The sequence below is a fragment of the Lissotriton helveticus genome, chromosome 8, assembly GCF_964261635.1.
Source record: "Lissotriton helveticus chromosome 8, aLisHel1.1, whole genome shotgun sequence".
In the NCBI taxonomy this organism is placed as follows: Eukaryota; Metazoa; Chordata; class Amphibia; order Caudata; family Salamandridae; genus Lissotriton; species Lissotriton helveticus.
This window is the reverse complement of record NC_136069.1, coordinates 332808077-332823504: the sequence shown is the minus strand read 5'-3', so window position 1 is coordinate 332823504 and position 15428 is coordinate 332808077. Positions and strand designations below refer to the sequence as shown.

General features: G+C 43.0%; 1 protein-coding gene across 2 annotated transcripts in view; it reads left to right on the top strand.

The window, feature by feature from the left end:
- The window catches only part of ATP8A2 (ATPase phospholipid transporting 8A2), a 1791179-nt gene that overhangs the window by 476362 nt on the left and 1299389 nt on the right, over positions 1-15428 (top strand). The window lies entirely within an intron of this gene.

Here is a 15428-nt window from a genome sequence, read left to right as displayed (position 1 = left end):
TCCCTGATAGTTTGATGACTTTCTTTTGGCTTATCCCTCAGTGGCGGCTCCTCCGCTAAGGCAGAGGAGTGTTGCCCTACTCTCTTCAAGCAGAAAAAGAAAGGGAAAAAATATATGATAATAACGTAATGTCATTATAGTGTTATATTTTTCCCTCCTGCTGGGGCAGGTTGTGTGAGGGTAGCTGAAGAGCACGGGAGCAGGGTACAACCCTCCAAAGTGTTCAATGACTATTTGTGCGGCCCTCTTAGACCGCCCAAAACAGTCATTCACACTTTCCTGTTCTCCCAGCAGGCTACATTTCAGCCTCCATGGAGAAAATGCCCACCCCCTCCAACTCCTTGATGAGCGCCATGCCATGGCGCTCAGATCAATCACAACGCGGAATTGCAGTGTTGTGATAATCTGCGGGGAGCGTGGGAGCCCTGGTACTTCCTGTTTTTGGAAGACGAGAGTAGGAGCAGAGACGCAAGACCCGGCTCGAAGGTAAATATGTTTTTTTTTTCATTGTGACTCGGGCAACCTTCCCCCCCTCCTCCCCCACCACCTGCAAGCTGTGTTGGCTGCCACTGTTATCCCTATCGAAAGTGCAACAGTCGTTATATTTTTCAATGAGTTTTCTCTGCTGGCCTTCTGGTCTTACACAATCTGTATGATGGGGCACCTACCATCCATTTTTCCTTCTTTTGGTAATAACTACTGCTAACTCAGAGTTAGGTATGTCATTCCTACGATATATGTAGGTATGACACAGAGGGGACCCTCTGACCAGGGAACCCCCTCTGTGACAAGGTAAGATGAGAAGAGTAATAATTGTAACAATCTCCCAGAATTATCCTTATATCACTGGCCATTCTCAATACTATTCAAAATTAGCAAGCCACTCTCTGTCATGGCCTGGGATCCTATTTACTGCTGCTTTTTTAAAGTATATCTGGTCATTGGTGTGTTGTCAATAGCCTTAACTTACAAACCATCTCTTAACTTCAGGTATGAAATAAGATCTCTGTCCCCACTATTCCCAGTAGACGTGGGTTCCGTGCTCTCCATGCACTCCTGGCTGATGAGGGCTGAAAGCCCGAAACTGGTCCTAGGATGCTTGTTTCCAGTCCAGGGAGGACCTGGCCTGGCAGTTCGGCTGGACTATTCCCATTGGGCACAGGGTCAAGACTGGTTTGTATATGTCTGGGTCCAAACTGGAATGGCATGGTGAGCAAAAAAAACGATGGATTAAGGTGCAGATCTCTGTACTGGGTGGGGCGAATGTATGGCATTGTTCTGCATTCTGTCCATCAATTGTTCTTTTTGGACTTTTAGGAAGGGGGCATTTTCTTGTTATACCATTCTGTGCCTCTGCCTGCTGTGGAATCAACTTCTGGTTTGGACTGGCAGGGACTGCTTTGTGCATTCACTGTAGACAGTCACATAAAAGGTAGCTGAGGTGTGCCCTGCATATCCTGATGGGCCTTCCTTTCGCTATAGTGGTGAGAGGAGTTGTCACGTGCGCCAGAATAAGGTTGTGCCTGGCCTCTCATAGTGCTGTCTCCACCCCCTGTAGTGTGGCTGGACCAGGGAGGACAAAACTGGTTCTACTGAGCAAGAAAAACTTTCTTTTAAGCCTGCATACTTCAAAGGCTAAAAGTAGTATAAGTAATAGGGCTCTGACCCCAGATCTTATGCACTTCTCGAACAAGGTGACCTTGCCAAGAAGAAGAACTGAAGAGCTGTCAGGAGTAGTACTGCCCTGTTACTGTGTGTTGCTTTTCTGGGATGTACAAAAGGAGGTGGTGATGGACGGAGCATCCGAACCAATCAAAATGAATCGTCCATCACCACCCCCTTTGTACCGCTTTGTTCGCCATAAGTTGGCAGGGTATGCTCAGACGTGAGTCCCTTGCTCACTTTGCCACTGAATTCAAGCAAGCCTGGCTGAAGACGGCTAAAATGCCAGAAACCGGTCCTAGGAAGCTTGTTTCCGGTCTAGGGAAGGCATGGGTTGGCAGTTCGGGCTGGACTGTTCCCATGAGGCACAGGGTCAGACTGATTTGCTTATGGCCATGTCTGAACAGGGGTGGCAGAGTGGGCTAAAGAACGGTGATGGATTTAACCCAGATCTGTTGACTGGGTGTGAGTGTCTGATTGGTTCAGATGCTCCGTCCATCACCACACCCTTTTGTACCGCTTTTCTGGGTTGGCCTGCAGTTGCTGTGTCTGTATGTGGGCAGTGAAAAGGACTACACTTTTACTTTACTGTATCCTGCTTGAGAAGATTCTTCAAGGGCTTGAATTAGCGCTTACCTCCTGGTAAGAAGTCACAGGGACACAAATACGTCACCTGCAAAATCCTAGAACTCAACTGATGGGAGTTCTGACCTGCCTTGTGTTGCCAAATCTTGTTCTGGGCCCTTGGAGGTTGTTTCTACTTCAAAGAACTGCTTGAAGACCTCACAATTGATGCTTCGCCATTCCCGCACCTGTTTTTCCTAAGCAGCACTGCCTTGACGAAGAAATTTCTACACGCGGCTGCTGTGTGGCTGAAGAAATCGATGCAGCTCTTGCCCACGGCCAAATAATCCACTGCACGTTGAGTTTAGCGCACCGTGTCTAAGAGATCTAAGACCCCACACTGACTCCGATGCAGGCCCTGCTGTGAGGCCGTTAAGATCGATGCATCGTAGGACTGTGGCTGAAGAAACAGACACAGTGCCGGTTTGCTGCCGCCTCAAGCTTCAGCGTGTCCCAGATTTCCACGCATCACACTTGTGCACTGACGCAGCACCTGCAGACAGAACCATCTTCGTATCAATGCATCATGTCCCCCTACAGTCTGGATTTGATGCCTCACTTCTCCTGCGTGGAGCAGAACTGTTGCATCGCCTCCCCAAGGACTCAGGAACTGACTCATCACTGTGTTTCTGACACTTCCCTCCTCTGCAGCTGTTTTGCCTTGTGGATCTTGCTGCATCTGAGTTACTTAGTGTAAAAAACATGCATCCATAGTTTTCTATGGACAGAATTGCTTGAAACCTTTAAAAAGCCATATTTTGAGTTTTGTCATTTGTATTTTTATCATTTTGATCTGGTTTGATTTAGATGCAGATACTTTCTTTTTCTAAACTGGTGTGGTGTCCATTTGTAGTGTTTTCACTGTGTTACTGTATGTGTTATGTACAAATGCTTTACATATTGCTTCTGAGATAAGCCTGACTGCTCGTGACAAGCTATGATGGGGTTGAGCATGGGTGTTCTTAGGTGTGTAACCCCCTAATCCTGACTAGAAGGAAGAGTCCCTACTTGGACAGGGTGCATACCACTGCCAACTAGAGATCCCCATTTCTAACCTTTACATAATCTGAATTGTGCTAATTTTACACGCTTATTTGAAATGCCATCTGGGCCTAGTGTCAACTATGTTTTTAAGTGTCTCTATTGCTAATGAATAACTTTGAATATACTATGGTTGAGTATGATGTCAGTGTCTTGTGCAAGCAGAAAATAGGTTGGACGGATTTCAACATGCTTTTAGTAATGCAACATATATTCTGTAATCTATGATGCTTCTGAGATTAGGAGTTATCAAATATTACCTCAACCCATTTGGCATGAGAGTCTGATCTTAAACATTCATCAAATGAGGAATTGACCTTCGGGACAAGAGAATTGAGAGAGCATCTAGCTCGCTGTGATTTACTGGTATATATCTTTTAGCTTTTATGAATCATGCACTGCTTATAGCTTCAGAATCAATATTGAGAGCTTTTACAGGTGAATGTAGAACAAGATTCAGCTGCAAATCACAATGAAGTCAATTCTGGTATGTCAGTGCACATTGAAAAAGATAGGAGTGAATGATGTTTCTAAAGAAAATCAATTGCATACCTAGGACGATGCCAGCTATTCTTTATCCCTGCAGTGGACCAGGACAACACAAGGAACACATGGAGCTGCGGAGAACTTCCTACAAACATTCCTCAAAACAATTTACACCAAATATTAACAAAGCAGTCCCTGGCACTTAAGGGAACTACTTTGTGTGCAGATGTGCTCCTTGTAAAAGTGAAGAATGCTGTTATTCACAGTGACGTTAGGCAAGGGGTGAAGTGTACTGAACAATTGCCTTGTGCTGTAAGCTGTAGTGGGTGAAAGGAAAATTGGATTGAAAAGATAACACATTAATGGAATTAGATGGCTGAAAGTCCCTATGGCTATGTATATTACACATATAATTTTAATAAAATCCAAATTAATTTACTTACGCCAGACCTAAAAATGATGGGCATGACACAATGTACAGGTTATCGAGGACTTGCTCCTTATGCTGACCCTCAGTCTATATCCTGAATACTCCTGGTCTGACTTCCAATATTGAGTCACTAGTTTCACAAGTTAGTTATCTTGACATTTTCCATCACTTACTAGACCCCTCACATGAGGCTTATATCTGTGGAGCTGAATGAGGTTAGAGTGAGGTTTAATCTTTGGGGTTTCAAGAAGGGCCCTTTTTGGGACTCGATCTCTCTCCTGAGAGGCAAAATCATTCACACACTGTCAGAGTATAAGGTCATGGCTCCATCAGCCCCATTGATGACCTATGCCTCGTTTGGACTTCAAATTGGTCTGTTAAGCTAACTGTGCCTCTTCTTTTGCCCTTGGTGCTGTCCTTTGTTCACCTGCCCCTTGAACTTTCCTGTCCAGTGCTGGCATAAAAACGTAATTCCTAAGTTTCTCCTGTAAGTCCAGGAACCTACCATGGGCTTTGAAGCTAAATTTGCTGGAGGATACAAAAAGGGATGGATGCAGTACTTGACTTAATCGCAGCCCCTGTTAAATACTAGTTCCTTCGTTATTTTGCCCATGTGCCACCTCAGTTAGGACCCAGCCATATGCAAATCAGCCTTGATCCTGCTTCAATGGGAAAAGTCTAGCCCAAACTACCAAGCCAGGTCTTCCCTGACCTGGAACACAAGCAACCCACGACCGATTTTGCCCTTGTTATGGACTTGGCAGCCGGGCATATCTTGGCTCTAGTGTACAGTGTACGCACAACCCACATCTGGGCATACCTGTACCACTTAGGGCGACATACTAAAGTATACAAAAAGCGATTGATGGTATGCTTGAATTAATCTCAACCACTGGTAAATATCCAGACCCACATTTCATTTCATCATTACTTTGCACACCATGGCACCTCAGTTTCGACCCAGCTGAGTTTGGGCATCTGTCCTGGCATATGTAGGGCACTATATGAGCCTTAAAAGGACAGCTGAACTGCGATAGAACATCTGTGGTTTCCCACAGGATATAGTAACCATATATAGATAAATAAGACTTGATATATGCTGTGGTGAGCATGAGTATCAATATGTGTAGCATGTGTTGATGGCTCAAAGGCACGTGAGTTTGTACAGGGCATATGAGTCTATACCTGGCATGTGAGGCTGTTCCCTGGCATTAGAATAGTTTCCAAGCATGTGATAGCGGTACGTGGTGTATGACAAATCACTTGTGCCTGTGAAACTGTACACAGTCAGTGACGCTCATCTTGGCCATCTAGATCAGCTTATGGTGGTGAAGAATAGATATATGAAACTGTAGATGGGCCAATGAGACTGTATGTGGATTGTGACCTGGCCGTCACATGCATATGACAGGGGTACATGCACATCCAGGGCTCCAAAAGGGCCTGTGAGATATAGGTGGTATTTGAAGCTAGATCTGAGAACTTAATAAGTGTTTTGACTATAAAGTAAAAGATGGTTTTAAATAAATATACAATACATTTTATAGTGCTTTCAAATACCCGTCGGGGTCTTGGTGCTGCCACAAAGCATTACATCCAGAATGCAGAAGTAAGGGTTAAACCCTCCATTGGAACAGCCACGTTTTCAATCTTGCCTAAAAGAAAGATGGTCGGATAGAGCCTGTATGTCCCGAGGTAGACATTCCAAAGTAAAGCAGTCACATGCCCAAAGGATCTTCCACCCCATTGACATCTCTTGACTTTCTGCTCTATCTTGTTTTCCTTGAGGCAAGTCTTAAGATCCTTTGTGGCACACATATTTGCAATTATTCCTCCAGATATTTGGGGCCTGTCCCTTGCGACACTTTAGGTGGTATGCATAACAATTTATAAATTGGACCTTTTCCTAACAGGAAGCCAATGAAGATTGCCTAATTCGGTGATAATAGACTGGTATTCATGTATATCTAGATTCAAAATTGTTGCCGCATTTTGGATTACTTGTAATCCCTTTAAATATGAGTTAATGCCAAAATAAAGGGCATTTCAATAGTCCAATCCTGACAGAATTAATTTATGGTGGACACAACTGACTTACAAAAGTGCATTAGGATATAGGGAAAAATTATTTTAGGCATTATTAAAATGAGGGGAGTAGCAGATCAGAAAGAGCGTACTTGCTTAGCAAAGAACTTACTAGCTGAGTAAATTCTTGGCTGATTTAACTGGCACCGGAGTCATACCCAGTTCCACAGGCCACCAAGCAATGAACCATATATTAGATTGGTTACAAAAAATTATAACCTCAGTTTTCTCTGCACCTAACTTAAGGCAATTTACTGTACTCTATTCACTAACCTCTCTCATACAGTTTTGAAAATGTCTCGCTGTTTGACTATCCTCAGAGATCGTGACGTCTATTTACATGTTGTCTACCTAGAAATGCACTCATAGTAGACCAATTAGGATAGCGAAAGGAGATACATATAAATTAAAAAGAGTAGGACTAAGTGAAGATCCTTGTGGGACACTCCGCAAGGCAGAGAGAAGGGGTTGGAGGTAAATTGGTTACAAATTAAGATCTGGGGCCTACACAAGAGAAATGATTTCAGTAGCTGTAAAGCTTTATTTTTAATCTCTACCTGGGCCAGACTGGTCACTAGCATGGAGTAACTGATGGTGTCAAGTATTGCAGACAGATGTAGTATTATGAGCACAGCAGAACCACTCTTATCCACCATACACCTTATGTCATCCTTGGCTGGTATCAATGCCAACTCAATTTTGTGACTTCTCCTAAGCCTGACTGTGTCTGGTCTACACATGCTTAATCTATAAATGCAGTTAATTCTAGATTCAAGTTCTTCTCTATAATTTTAGTGGAAAAGGATAAAAGAGAAACTGGGTGATAGGTCTTTAGCTCACTAGGATTTACAGATTTTTTTAATAAGAGAAATTGTCTTCTTTCAAAATACTGGGTCAATATTCAAGTTAAATATGTGTTAAAAATTGTGAAATATTTTCTGGGGCCAAATGGACAATGCGTGCAGGGCAAGGGTCAGATGGTGAACCTGATTTGATTGTGAGAATAAAATTATTGATTTATTGTTCCTTGAGAGGAGAGGCTTTTCTTAGTACTGAACAGTGTCGGAAAATAAATTTGCCTCGCAATCTTCTAAAGTCACTTCCTCATTCAGGCTAGAAAATTCAACATAAAACCTTACTAATTTTAGTTTGGAAGAATTTAGCTAATTCCTCACGGAACACCTACGTAATCCCATTATATGGGGACTTAGCTTGATTTATAAGTAGTTTTACTACTGAAAAGAGTTCATTGGAAGGGTTCTCTGCAGTATTTAGTTTGAGTGAAATAGACATTTTTTTTTGCTCTTTAATAGTGTATTTACATTTCCGAATAAGCCCCTTGACTTTCTCTTTTTCACTCTGACTATGGTCTTTCCTCCAAATTCTTTCTTTTCTCTGACAAGCCTGCTGTAAGTGCCTGTTTCTTTTTGTAATTATTATTTCAAAAGTGTTTTATTAATTTTGATGCACAAACATTAACATTTCGGTTACAAGGTTAGCCAGTCACAGTTTATTCAACAGTGTCCTGAGGCACTATGACACATTTGCTTAGCTAACCCCACATGATGTTATTTACTGAAAACAAGAGAAAGGGTGACAGAAAAAGGCAGGAAAGAAAGGGGTAAAAGAAGAACAAGGAGACAGGCTCTGAGTGTTACATATCCTTTGATCGCTTGTCAATCTGACATCCGGCTGCTTCTTCTGCTTCATTAGGGCATATTACAGATGACTTTCCTAATGCTTCAATAAAATTGCCTCTATTAACCTTATTCCATACACGTGAGTATTTCCATTTCTCTCGGTTTCATGGGTTTGTTCGCACCCTTCAAGAAATGAAAATAAAGGTAGAAGAATACTTTTATTTGATTTGTTAGAATTGTAAAAGGGTGCGAACATACCACTATGTGGTAAACAACAACATATTTTAATACAAATAAAACATGCCCCGTGTCCTGGGCGACATTGCACAGATATAATTGATGAGTAAAAACAGGGAGAGCGTTTTTAAATATACAAGAAGAATAAAAACAGGAGTAGCCCTTTATAAGGCAATGGCCTCTCATTAGAAGATTGGGGCCAGCAAATTACTGTTATAACAAGGGATGCTGCACACGTTAGGGCTTATATTTGATTAAATGTGACTGTCCCCTTGTCTCGAATAAAGTGTCTTAGAATAAAAGAGAAGAGAAGGGGAAGGAGAGTGGCTATGAAGTGCATCAAGGAGGATCTGGGTCCGGCTGCAAAGTGTCTATATATCCCAGTAACTCTTTTGCTCCTGCCTTTTTCTCGAGCTCTTGAGCAGCAAATGACAGGAATGTTATCGTTTTGCAGGAAAGTTGTATCGAAGACCCACTGAGGCATTTTATCACAGCCGCCCTGCAGGTCCTTACTTGTGTTTCTCTAAGGATTGGCCTCAGGAGGATCTTCCTTAGATTGTGTAAGGCCGAGCAAATACATAATAGCTGTAATAACGACTCTACTCCCTTGTCACAGAGGCGACAATCCAGAGATGGCCTGGTCCGTAAACAACTGCCCTTCTTACAAAGTCAGCAGGAGCACTTCTCTCAGACATGCCTGAGGACGGTTTGTAAAAATAGCATCTAATGTGTGTCCCGCTTCATACACAGAAACATTTACTAGTGTATTAAAACCGAACCCTTTCAATGTTTAACGGACAACTGTTGCATCGTTTTTGGATAAAATTTGTGTTCTCAGTATATGTCACTCTAGTATTTGAGGAAAAAGATATATTCTCGAATAATGGCAACGGAATGTCTGGGAACATATTTTGTACATTTACTACAAGTCACAGTCTTCTTTTCAGTGGCAGGTGACATGGCTCGCGGGTGGTGGGTGCTGGTGCAGAGGGGGGCGCACGGATGGTGTGTGTGTGCACAATGTAAAAAAGAAATAAACACTTACCGTGCCACCGGGTCCAGCGTCTCTGCTCCTGCTCTCCTCATTGGATTTGAGGAACAGGAAGCACAGTCGGGCTCCCCTGACCAATTACAACACTGCAATTCTGTATTGTGATTGGTCTGAGCGTCCTAGTTCAATGCTCAGCTATGGGATGGGGGCCTAGGCATGTTCTCCACGCAGGCTGTAATGCAGCCTGCATGGAGAACAGGAAAAGTGTGTATTACTGTTTTGGGTGGCCCGAGAGGGCCGGGTAAACACTCATGTGTATTTCGGAGTGGGCAAACCACTCCTCCTCTGCCCTGCTCCAAGAGCAGAGCAGCCCCGCCCGCAACAGCATGGAAACATAAAATGATAACTCAAAGTCATTATCATTTTATTTTTCCTTTACTTTGAACTGCTTAAAAGCAGTGGGGCGACATTCATCTGCCATAGCGGAGGAGCTGCCCCTTCTTCCTGGATGACCAATTGTTTCGTCCAATGTTGTTTGCTGCTGTACAGCACGGCAAAAAACTGTTACTGTGCAGCATTAACATAAAAAAAGAGAAAAAGTAGCTATGACGCAGCCTTATGAATGCATGCGTGGTGAACTTGGCGTCCATGCACTATGACATGCACACACGTGCGCACACCTAAAGAATGACACAGGCACTATATATATATTTTTTAATTTACAGATCCAAGGTGGCAGCTGCCACTTGGATCAGTAAATAAAAAAAATGAACATTTCTTAACTTGAAAGAACTTATGGCAGTGCTGAGCAGCCTGGCAGCAAGTGGCTGATTCCAGGCCCTCCAAAATTAAATATTTAAAGGGCTTCAAACATGTGGGGTCAGAAGGTGAGGAGGATACAAGAGGAGTAAGGCAAACCATTGAATAAGAAGCAAGCAGATGGGAGTGACCATAAGTTAAGCAATGTGCAAGCATTAAGTGCACTGTTACCGCTTCGATTCCTGCCATACAAACTGTGTGAGGGGAAAACACAAGAAGACAAAGAAGAAACACACACTACTCTAAGTTAATCCAATTTTGACTTCTGTAGCAGAAACAAATTAGGCCCAGCTTTGTCTATAAAGACCATCTCGGATATGTTTGTAACCCCCATGATCAGACTCGCAGCTGGTGCTCCTGTGAGAAGCCTGTCTGCGACTGGGGGCTGTCACTGTGACAACATTTCTAGGTATGGGCCAGGAAGTCTCTGTGCATTTCAACTTACTTTTTATCATATAGATTCCACAGGACATATAGATGCACCGTGGCGTAGCATGCCACTTTGCCACCGGTGGCGGTCCCTGACTTTTTATCATATAGATTCCACAGGACATATAGATGCACCATGGCGTAGCATGCCACTTTTCCAGTGCCTGCCTTTGCCGCGCAGCGGAAGCCGTGAGAGTGGGGGGGGGAGGAGGTCGCCACCCCAAAAACTCTGCCCGGGGCAGGAAGCCCCCCCTAGCTATGCCACTGTACATGCATGCATGCGAGGACTAGCTAAATGTCAGTGCTAAAAACAGTCAGTACCCCTCCCACTTCTCTATGGATACCATTAAAATCTCCTATGTAAGCACCCGATCCGTGGTTAAATATTCTTTGGAAGTCAAAGAGCTTCTACGAAATGATGCATCAGATATTGGCTTAGTACCAGAAACTTGGTTAACAGATGTCTCCCTTTTGGAGACAGTTCCTGCTTCTACAAACAATATAGGGTAGAAGGAAGGAAAAAAAGAGGGGTCGAGACTTGTCAGAATTATGAAAAATGATTTAAAGATGTTGGTTTAATCTTTTCCACAAATAAAGGGGGTGGCTTATTTGTAACTTCACATTACTCGGCCCCTAAATCACTTCAATTCATAGATAACTAATTATCTGTGATTTTATTTTGCCTAAAATAGCTAAACAGAAGCACCACTCAGTTAATTACCTTTTCTCCCAACCCCCAAAAAGCGATATTTAAATAATATTTAAAAAAAAAAGGAATTGACAAGCGACTCTAGAATAGTAACAGAAGTAATTCGATCTAAACAAAATATGTAATGATATCTATAAATACTTTATTGACAAAATCTTACACTTAAGAAAAGAGATTGAGGCTGACCATTCCTACCAGCCATTATGGAAAATTTGTTTTTGCACCTCTCCCCTTTCACTCTTTTCCACTCTTTTTTTTTTTTTAAAACTACCTTTTTATTATTATTGATTCCACTCAGTACATCTTAATTACTCAAACAGTACAGTACCATGAACACTCATTTTTCATAACCTCTATTTACATATTATTCACCTTTTCACAACCCACTATCCACTACTGTTGAATCATCGCAGAGAGCCGCCCTCCTCTTGTTCCTGTATTGTCTGTCTGCCTTCTCTTACCCCTTTTCACCTTGTATCTCTTTTAGATTCATCTATACACCTTCCACCGCCCTCAAATTGTATCCCATTTTTGTGGGCAACCTCTAGCGGTATCTGTTACCTTTTCGTCCCCTGCACACCAGTCTAAATCATCCTCACAGTCCAGAGGGTCCGGTGCCTTAACCGCCCCCACCCTCTGGCAATATTTCGTTTCGCTACTATTGCTGCTATTTTCAGCCAAATCATAACATACTTGGGCCACGTTATCTCCCTCGTTACACATAGTATTAGCCATCTTGGTTCTAATGGGATCTCTTCCTCCGTAACCTCTGCCATTATTCGTGTTACTTTCTTCCAGTTATGGTGAATATACCTACACTCCCAGAGAATGTGAATGAAGGAGCCCTCTTCCCTACATCGCCTTACAAGGTATTGATATATTCCCCTGCCCCATAGATGTAGTTGTCTCCTAGAAGCATAGGACTTGTGGAGGATTCGCAGCTGGATGAGACGGAACCTTGCTCTTACTTATACCTCACGAGGACTGCACTGCTTCCACCTAGTCCTTGTTCTCAAGGACTCCCAGGTCTAGTTCCCATGCACCCCACAGGGGGTCAACTGGGTTAGGAGAATTATATAAAATGTTCTTATAAGTTAATGAGGTGGCTTTATTTTTGATGTGGTCAAATAGCCGTCTATCTTCCAAAGGAGAATACTACGCCAGTGTATCTCCATCCTTGAGATATTTGCGCAGGGCGTGGCTCAATTGCAGGTATCTATCGTTTTCTGTATCTGCCAGTTCAAATTCAGCTTGCAGATTCTCAAACGTTATTATTGTACGTCCCCTCCCAATGTCTCCCAGGCTTTCTATTCCTAATATTTCCCATTTTTTGAACCGAATCAGGCTCCCCACCTCGCGCAGCTGATTACTTTTACAAATAGGAGTCTCAGCCAACTTCCCCTCCCATCCTAGGTATTTGACCACCTCCTGCCACGCCTGCACCACTGTTTGTGTATGGGATGGGAGTAATCTTTACTTGCTTTTTCCGCATAAAGCCGCCAAAAAGCCCCTCTACCTCCGAGGGCCCGATGGTCACTTCTGAACGCTGGATCATTTCGGTCTGCGAAAGCCCAGTCATTCACCACAACTAGCTGAGATGCCGAGTTGTACTTTCGGCCATCTGGGACTGCTAGTCCCCCTTCATACACCCCTCTCTGCAGTTTACACAGTGCTATTCTGGCGCTGCTCCCATCCCATAAGAGTCGACGTATTTCACCATCTATTTCTTTTAACACCTTCTTTGGTATTTTTAACGGTGTGTTTTGCATGATGTAAAGGAGTCTAGGTAGAGACATTGTCTTAAATATCACTGCCCTCCCCATCAATGATATCGCCAATTTCCTCCAACATTACACATCGTTTTTCAATCGCTGTATTTGAAGATATAGATTGTCCACCTGGAAGTCTTCCTCTTTAACCAATATTTTTAGTCCTATATAGGTGTATGCATGCTGAACTACCAATGGTGTTGTTTCAGTCAGGCTCTGCAGGATTTCTCCCTTTAAGGGAGAGATCAAGAATTTACCCCAATCTATCTTATATCCAGAGTAGCTGCCGAACAATAGAAAGATGTGCATCACTCGATGCACTGATCTAAGGTGCTTCGACAAATAGAGGAGCACATCATCAGCATAGTGGGATATTCCATCTTCCCAGGCACCACCCGTTTCCAAACCCGTTTTTATCGGATCATTTCGGACCGAGGCCGCCAGTGGCTCCAATGCCAATGCGAATATCATGGGTGAGAGCTGGTAACCCTGCCTTGTACCCCCCTTCACTCTTAACCAGATAACCTCAGTCATGTCCTAAATGCATTAAATTCAGCATCTCCATCAGATTCTTAATCAGTCTATATCCCAAAACTTTCTATTATGTTACCATTTTATGATCAATACATATGTAGAATCTACTGGATGCCTCTTTCTCTCGAGTTCTTCACTTTTAAATGGAGTAAAATCTGAATTATTATGTGTTAGAAAGGGGGTTTCTGGTTGGCTATGGTATGCACCTAAGCCAGGGAGAACCTACCACTCTAGTCAGGGTAAGGGAGTTGCACACCCAAGAAAACCCCCTCCCACCCCTTTGGTAGCGTAGCAGAGCAGAGGCAATGCTTAAAGCATTAGTGGAACACACACCATTGACACAATAAATACACCACAAAAGAGACACCGCACAGTAGTATATAAAAATATCACATATATTGTATATAACACAGACCAAACATAACATAAACCATAAATCATTTTGCATATAGGCAAATGTCATAATATCACAGTTAGTGCAATAAAGCAAAGACTTATATGCTGCACACATAATACAAACACCATCACTGTACATAATATGCAGATCCTGAAATGATACTCGTTGTCCTATCATTGCAAGGCATAAAACAACATAAATCATAACATCAGGACTGGGAATGCAGCAGTTTGGTTATTCCATGAAAAAAACATGAATCCCATATGTGAATCTGTATGCCATCACAGTTCTTCATAAATCACCCCCAAACGCATTTATCACATCTGTGCTTCTATAATGGGTTATATGAGCACAATTATTTTTTTCATTTTGTATTTTTCTTTCTAACTCTATTTGTCTTCTGATCCCTGAGGAGAACCTCAAAAACGCTGGAAAGGCGTTGACTGTCTTTTAATCAAAACCAAACAAGTGTTCTACTATGCAATTCCACTGTAGCTCATTTGACAAGCTAATTTACTGATCTAAAAAAAATTCCGTTTGAGCTCAGTAGGACTACTGTGCTGTCACTGCCCTTGCAGAATACAAGTATAAATTGTTTCAATTGTAAATAACAGGGGCGATTGTTACATTTCAAAGTTCTTTTGATTGCACAGAACCGGAGCTATGATTTGTCTTGTACTATGATGTCTTATATGCAATGTGTAGCATCTGCATGCTTTGCTCAAATTTGTATATATTGTAAGGTCTTTGCCCCTGTGGTATGAAATATTGTTTATTTATTGAATTGGTAAAAATGTGTAAAAAAACTTTTGAAATAAAGCATGCAATCATCACACCAACTCAGCTGTGTGCTCATCAAGTTTGAATGATAGACTGAATGAGTATCAGTATTGGCATTTGATTGTTGTTTAGAGATATCTGTTATGGGTTTAGTGATAAACTGTGAGCCTCTCTGGAGATCAATGCACATGTGCACTCTAGGCTGCAGGACCACCTGTGTGCCTATTATGAGATACAGTAATTAAAATACTTTCAGCAGGGGCCTCTGTTGAGGTCTCACCCCATCAATGGAGCCAGAAACAGTGCCCCCAAAGGTATGTGCCACGCGGTGAGGGGGTGCGCACTGAAACATCAAGCGGGGAGGCCTGAGTGTCACCACAAATGTATCCTCCTCCCTGCAATCAATAGCACTTTGTAGAATGGCCATGCGGGTCCTGCAGCACAGTACCTGAGGTCCGACGGCCTCACACACAGGGCTCAACAGTTGCAGCGTCTTTCGGCTACTATCCTCGTTCCTGGGGAGTCTGGCAGGGCCGCACTCAGCTGCTGAAGGTTACTAGGCAAATTATCAATGATGGGGCTGCGTCAGGAGACGCTTGGGCGGCTCCTTCTCATCACACCACCTTTACTCTGCTGCAGGCTTGGGTAGAGCGCATCCCATGCACCGTTTCATGCAGTAAAGTACCCACACCTCAGACATTCACAAACAGCGCCACACACATTCTGGTCACAGCCATATTGGAAGTGTTCAGCACTCACGGTCCCTGGAAAGTTGAATCACTCAACACTCGCTGG